Source organism: Ascaphus truei, chromosome 11 (assembly GCF_040206685.1).
Source record: "Ascaphus truei isolate aAscTru1 chromosome 11, aAscTru1.hap1, whole genome shotgun sequence".
Lineage (NCBI taxonomy): Eukaryota > Metazoa > Chordata > Amphibia > Anura > Ascaphidae > Ascaphus > Ascaphus truei.
Window position 1 is genome coordinate 57,035,499 of NC_134493.1, and position 6,359 is coordinate 57,041,857.

Consider the following 6,359-nt stretch of genomic DNA (forward strand, 5'->3'; position numbering starts at 1 on the left):
ACAGCCGGAGAGGGAGGGGGACGTGGAACCAATCAGAATTCGAGGGGGCGGGACAGTGAGCGAGCGGCGGCCGAGTGGGTCAATCAGAGTGAAGTGGGCGGGGTCTCGTAGTTACTGGGCGCTGCGGAGAGCATGTGCTGTTACCTAGCAACGGCAGGACTGAGTTACCCATTGCGTGCCAGGGGAGACGATGCTAAGCAGCACTGCATGAGTGGCACTAAATGGGTTAGGAGTGGGAGGTGAGGGTGTGTGTGAGTTGGTAAGTGGGTGAGGTTGTGTGTGAGTGGGTGAGATGGTGTGTGTTAGGGGTGGGGGTTAGGTTGTGTGTGTTATGGGTGGGGGTGAGGCTGTGTGTGAGTGGGGGTGAGGCTGTGTGTGAGTGGGGGTGAGGCTGTGTGTGTTTGGGGGTGAGGCTGTGTGTGTTTGGGGGTGAGGCTGTGTGTGAGTGGGGGTGAGGCTGTGTGTGAGTGGGGGTGAGGCTGTGTGTGAGTGGGGGTGAGGCTCTGTGTGTTTGGGGGTGAGGCTGTGTGTGTTTGGGGGTGAGGCTGTGTGTGTTTGGGGGTGAGGCTGTGTGTGAGTGGGGGTGAGGCTGTGTGTGAGTGGGGGTGAGGCTGTGTGTGAGTGGGGGTGAGGCTGTGTGTGTTTGGGGGTGAGGCTGTGTGTGAGTGGGGGTGAGGCTGTGTGTGAGTGGGGGTGAGGCTGTGTGTGTTTGGGGGTGAGGCTGTGTGTGTTTGGGGGTGAGGCTGTGTGTGTTTGGGGGTGAGGCTGTGTGTGTTTGGGGGTGAGGCTGTGTGTGTTTGGGGGTGAGGCTGTGTGTGAGTGGGGGTGAGGCTGTGTGTGAGTGGGGGTGAGGCTGTGTGTGTTTGGGGGTGAGGCTGTGTGTGTTTGGGGGTGAGGCTGTGTGTGTTTGGGGGTGAGGCTGTGTGTGTTTGGGGGTGAGGCTGTGTGTGTTTGGGGGTGAGGCTGTGTGTGTTTGGGGGTGAGGCTGTGTGTGTGTTTGGGGGTGAGGCTGTGTGTGAGTGGGGGTGAGGCTGTGTGTGAGTGGGGGTGAGGCTGTGTGTGTTTGGGGGTGAGGCTGTGTGTGAGTGGGTGAGGCTGTGGGTGAGATGGTGTGTGTTAGGGGTGGAGGTGAGGTTGTATGTGTTTTGTGGGGGTGAGGCTGTTTGGGGTTGAGGCTGTGTGTGAGTGGGTGAGGCTGTGTGTGAGTTGGTGAGGCTGTGTATGTTAGGGGTGGGGGTTAGGTTGTGTGTGTTAGGGGTGGGGGTTAGGTTGTGTGTGTTAGGGGTGGGGGTGAGGTTGTATGTTTTTGGTGTGGGTGAGGTTGTTTGTGTTTGGGGGTGAGGCTGTGTGTGAGTGGGTGAGGCTGTATGTGTTAGGGGTTAGGTTGCGTGTGTTAGGGGTGGGGTGGGGGTGAGGTTGTATGTGTTTGGTGTGGGTGAGGTTGTGTGTGTTTGGTGTGGGTGAGGTTGTGTGTGTTGGGGGTGGGGTGAGGTTGTGTGTGTTTGGTGGTGAGGCTGTGTGTGAGTGGGTGAGGCTGTGTGTGAGTGGGTGAGGCTGTGTGTGTTAGGGGTGAGGTTGTGTGTGTTAGGGGTGCGGGTTAGGTTGTGGGGTGGGTGAGTTTGTATGTGTTTGGTGTGGGTGAGGCTGTGTGTGAGTGGGTGAGGCTGTGTGTGTTGGGGGTGAGGTTGTGTATGTTGGGGGTGAGGTTGTGTGTGTTGGGGGGGTGAGCGAGGTTGTGGGGTGGGTGAGGTTGTGTGTGTTTTGGGGTGGGTGAGGTTGTGGGGGGTGTGAGTGGGTGAGGTTGTGTGTGTGTGTGAGTGGGTGAGGTTGTGTGAGTGGGTGAGGCTGTGTGTGTTTTGGGTGGGGGTGAGGTGTGTGAGTGGGTGAGGTTGTGTGTTTGGGGGGGGTGAGGTTGTGGGTGGGGGGTGAGGTTGTGTGTGAGTGGGTGGGGGGTAAGGTTGTGTGTGAGTGGGTGAGGTTATGTGGGGGTGAGGTTTGGGGTGTGGGTGAGGTTATGTGGGGTTGAGGTTGTGTGTGTTGGGTGGGGGATGAGTGTGTGTGGGTGGGTGAGGTTATGGGGGGTGAGGTTGTGTGTGTTAGGGGTGGGTGAGGGTGTTGGGGGGTGAGGTTGTGGGTGTTTGGGGTGGAGGGGTGAGGTTGGGTGTGAGTGAGGGAGGTTGTGGGGGGGATAGGGTGTATGTGAGGTGGGGTGAGGTTTTGAGTGTTTGTGGGGGGGGGGTAAGGTTGTGAGTGGGTGAAGTTGTGTGTGCGGGGGTGACAGTGTCACACAATAACGGACCCAGCTCAACACTAACAGCCTCTGTATGAAGCATTATGATATCCATTAACCCTTGGCATGCTGCACTGACGTTGGGGCGTAACATATTAGGTGGCGCTCCCCTGTAGTGGAGAGATGGAGATCTCGGCTAAGAGGGGGGACTTGCAGATCGTGGTCATGTGATCACAGGAAGCTGTAAACCTGTCCAAAGGGTTAAACATTAACATTTTCCATGTGGTTGCATCAATTGTAACTCCTATAACTCCTCCTATAACCCTATATAACTGCTCCCTATAACTCCTCTTATTGCTCTATAACTACTCCCTATAAGTCCTCCTCTTACCCTATATAACCGCTCCCTAAAACTCCTCCTCTTACCCTATATAACCGCTCCCTAAAACTCCTCCTATTACCCTATATAACCGCTCCCTATAATCCTATATAACTGCTCCCTATAACCCTATATAACTGCTCCCTATAACTCCTCTTATTGCTCCATAACTACTCCCTATAAGTCCTCCTCTTACCCTATATAACCGCTCCCTAAAACTCCTATTACCCTATATAACCGCTCCCTATAATCCTATATAACTGCTCCCTATAACTCCTCTTATTGCTCCCTATAAGTCCTCCTCTTACCCTATATAGCCGCTCCCTATAAGCCCTCCTATTACCCCATATAACCTCTACCTATAACTCCTCCTATTACCCCATATAACCGCTCCCTATAACTTCCATTACCCCATATAACCGCTCCCTATAACTTCCATTACCCCATATAACCCCTCCTATTGCCCATATAACCGCTCACGATACCTCCTCCTATTACTCCATATAAGTACCCATATAACCTCCTTATAACTCCTCCTATTACTCCATATAACCTCTCCCTATAATTCCTATTACCCAATATAACTTCTATTACTCCATATATCCTCTCCCTATAACGCCTCTTATTAAACTATATAACCGCTCCCTATAACTCCTCCTATTACTCCATATAAACGCTCCCTATAACTCCTATTACCCCATATAACGCTCCCTATAACGCCTCCTATTGCCCCATATAACCGCTCCCTATAACCCCTCCTATTACCCCATATAACCACTCCCTATAACTCCTATTACCCCATATAACCACTCCCTATAAATCCTATTACCCCATATACCCCCTCCCTATAATTGCTATTACTCCTATAACCGCTCCCTATAATTCCCGTTACATTCTCCCCTGCTTACATGTATTACTCTGATAGTCACTGGTACAATATAACATGTGGTATATAAACTTTATATTATAAAGGTCCTATCTGTCCCTCTCCCCGCATGGCATTGTCACCTCTCTCCCATACTCCTCCTCCCTCTCCCCCCTCCCCTGTATCTCTCCCCCCTCCCCTGTATCTCTCCCCCCTCCCCTGTATCTCTCCCCCCCTCCCCTGTATCTCTCCCCCCTCCCCTGTATCTCTCCCCCCTCCCCTGTATCTCTCCCCCCTCCCCTGTATCTCTCCCCTCCCGCTCTGCTATCCTCGATCCCCCTCCTCTCCCTCACAGATCCCACCTCTCCTCCCTCCTCCAATCACATAGCATGGCCGCTCTCTGCTCCACTCACAATTCCCATGGCCAGCCCTATGCTTTTCCCCATAACCTTTCCTATTGTCTGATTTTTCTGCACTTATTGTATTATTATAATTCCCCGCACAGTATTCTTTGTGAAGCGCTGAGTCCACTTTTGGCGCTATGTAAATAAAGACATACAATACAATAACCTCTCTCCCCTCCATTTAACACCCCATCTCCATTTCCCCTCCCCTATCAGTCCACCTAATCATCCCTGCATCTGCTGCTCCCCCCTCCCCACTCCCCACTGTTCTTCCCCCTCCCTCTTGCTACTTCTTCCCCCCTCCCTCTTACACTGCTCCCCCTCCCTGTTCTTCTTCCCTCCCTCTTACGCTACTTCCCCCCTCCTTACTCAGCTTCCTCCCCCCTCTCCCTGTTCTTCCCCCTCCCTCTTACTCAGCTTCCTCCTGCCCCCCTCCCTCTTACGCTGCTATTGCCCCCTCCCTCTGCCTGTTCGCCCCCTCCCTCTTATGTTGCACCCTCCCACCCCTCTCTCACGCTGCTCCCTCCCCCCCCCCCCTCTTTGTATACAGCGTTTCTTTGTCATTGCATGGTACGATTACATAGCGCTGGCTGTATACACAACGCTGTACAGTATAAGCAGCACACAGTGTACAATACTGACTAATCTGTCCTACAGAGATCACAATCTAATCGTTGTGTGGTTTCTGCTCTTCGTTCTTTCTCCCACCCACTTCTGTGTGTGTATATGTGTGTGTATATATATATATATATATATATATATATGCACACACTTAGAGTGTAAGCTCTTCGGGGCAGGAACTCCCTGTTCTTTTCCTATTGTTACTTTCATGTCTGAAGCGTTTATTCCCACTATGTGGTATATTATTATGTTGTGTATTACTGCTGTGACGCGCTGTGTACATGGCTGGCACTATATTTGCCTCATGTACAGTATCCTTATACACATGATTTAGTGGCATTGACACAAAAGCTGACAATCTAAGTTACATCCCTAGGTTCCTATGTGTCTTTTTCCCTCACCCCTCCTCACTCTTTCCAGTACACCCCCCTCCTCCTTCCCCTCTCTCTTCCCCTCCCCCCCTCTCTCTTCCCCTCCCCCCCCTCTCTCTTCCCCTCCCCCCCCCCTCTCTCTTCCCTCCCCCCTCTCTCTCTTCCCCTCCCCCTCTCTCTCTTCCCCTCCCCCTCTCTCTCTTCCCCTACTGCCCTCTCTCTCTTCCCCTCCCCCCTCTCTCTCTTCCCCCTCTCTCTCTTCCCCTCCCCGCTCTCTCTTCCCCTCCCCCCCTCTTTCTCTTCCCCTCCCCCCTCTCTCTCTTCCCCTCCCCCCTCTCTCTCTTCCCCTCCCCCCCTCTCTCTTCCCCCCCCCTCTCTCTTCCCCCCCCCTCTCTCTTCCCCCCCCCTCTCTCTTCCCCTCCCCCCTCTCTCTCTTCCCCTCCCCCTCTCTCTCTCCCCCCCCCTCTCTCTCTTCCCCTACTGCCCTCTCTCTCTTCCCCTCCCCCTCTCTCTCTTCCCCCTCTCTCTCTTCCCCTCCCCCTCTCTCTTCCCTCCCCCCCTCTTTCTCTTCCCCTCCCCCCTCTCTCTCTTCCCCTCCCCCTCTCTCTCTTCCCCTCCCCCTCTTTCTCTTCCCCTCCCCCCTCTCTCTTCCCCTCCCCCCCTCTCTCTCTTCCCCCCCCTCTTTCTCTTCCCCTCCCCCCTCTCTCTCTTCCCCTCCCCCCTCTCTCTTCCCCTCCCCCCTCTCTCTTCCCCTCCCCCTCTCTCTCTTCCCCTCCCCCCTCTCTCTCTTCCCCTCCCCCTCTCTCTCTTCCCCTCCCCCTCTCTCTCTTCCCCTCCCCCCTCTCTCTCTTCCCCTCCCCCCTCTCTCTCTTCCCCTCCCCCCTCTCTCTCTTCCCCTCCCCCCTCTCTCTCTTCCCCTCCCCCCTCCCTCTCTTCCCCTCCCCCCTCCCTCTCTTCCCTCCCCCCTCCCTCTCTTCCCCTCCCCCCTCCCTCTCTTCCCCTCCCCCCTCCCTCTCTTCCCCTCCCCCCTCCCCCTCCCTCTCTTCCCCTCCCCCCTCCCCCTCCCTCTCTTCCCCTCCCCCCTCCCCCCTCCTCTCTTCCCCTCCCCCCTCCCTCTCTTCCCCTCCCCCCTCCCTCTCTTCCCTTCCCCCCTCCCTCTCTTCCCTTCCCCCCTCCCTCTCTTCCCCTCCCCCTCCCTCTCTTCCCCTCCCCCCTCCCTCTCTTCCCCTCCCTCTCTTCCCCTCCCCCCTCCCTCTCTTCCCCTCCCTCTCTTCTCCTCCCCCCTCCCTCTCTTCTCCTCCCCCCTCCCTCTCTTCTCCTCCCTCTCTTCTCCCGCTCTTCCCCTCCCTCCTCCCTCTCTTCCCCTCCCCCTCCCTCTCTTCCCCTCCCCCTCCCTCTCTTCCCCTCCCCCTCCCTCTCTTCCCCTCCCCCTACCCCTCCCTGTCTTCCCCTCCCCCCTCCCTCTCTTCCCCTCCCCCTCCCTCTCTTA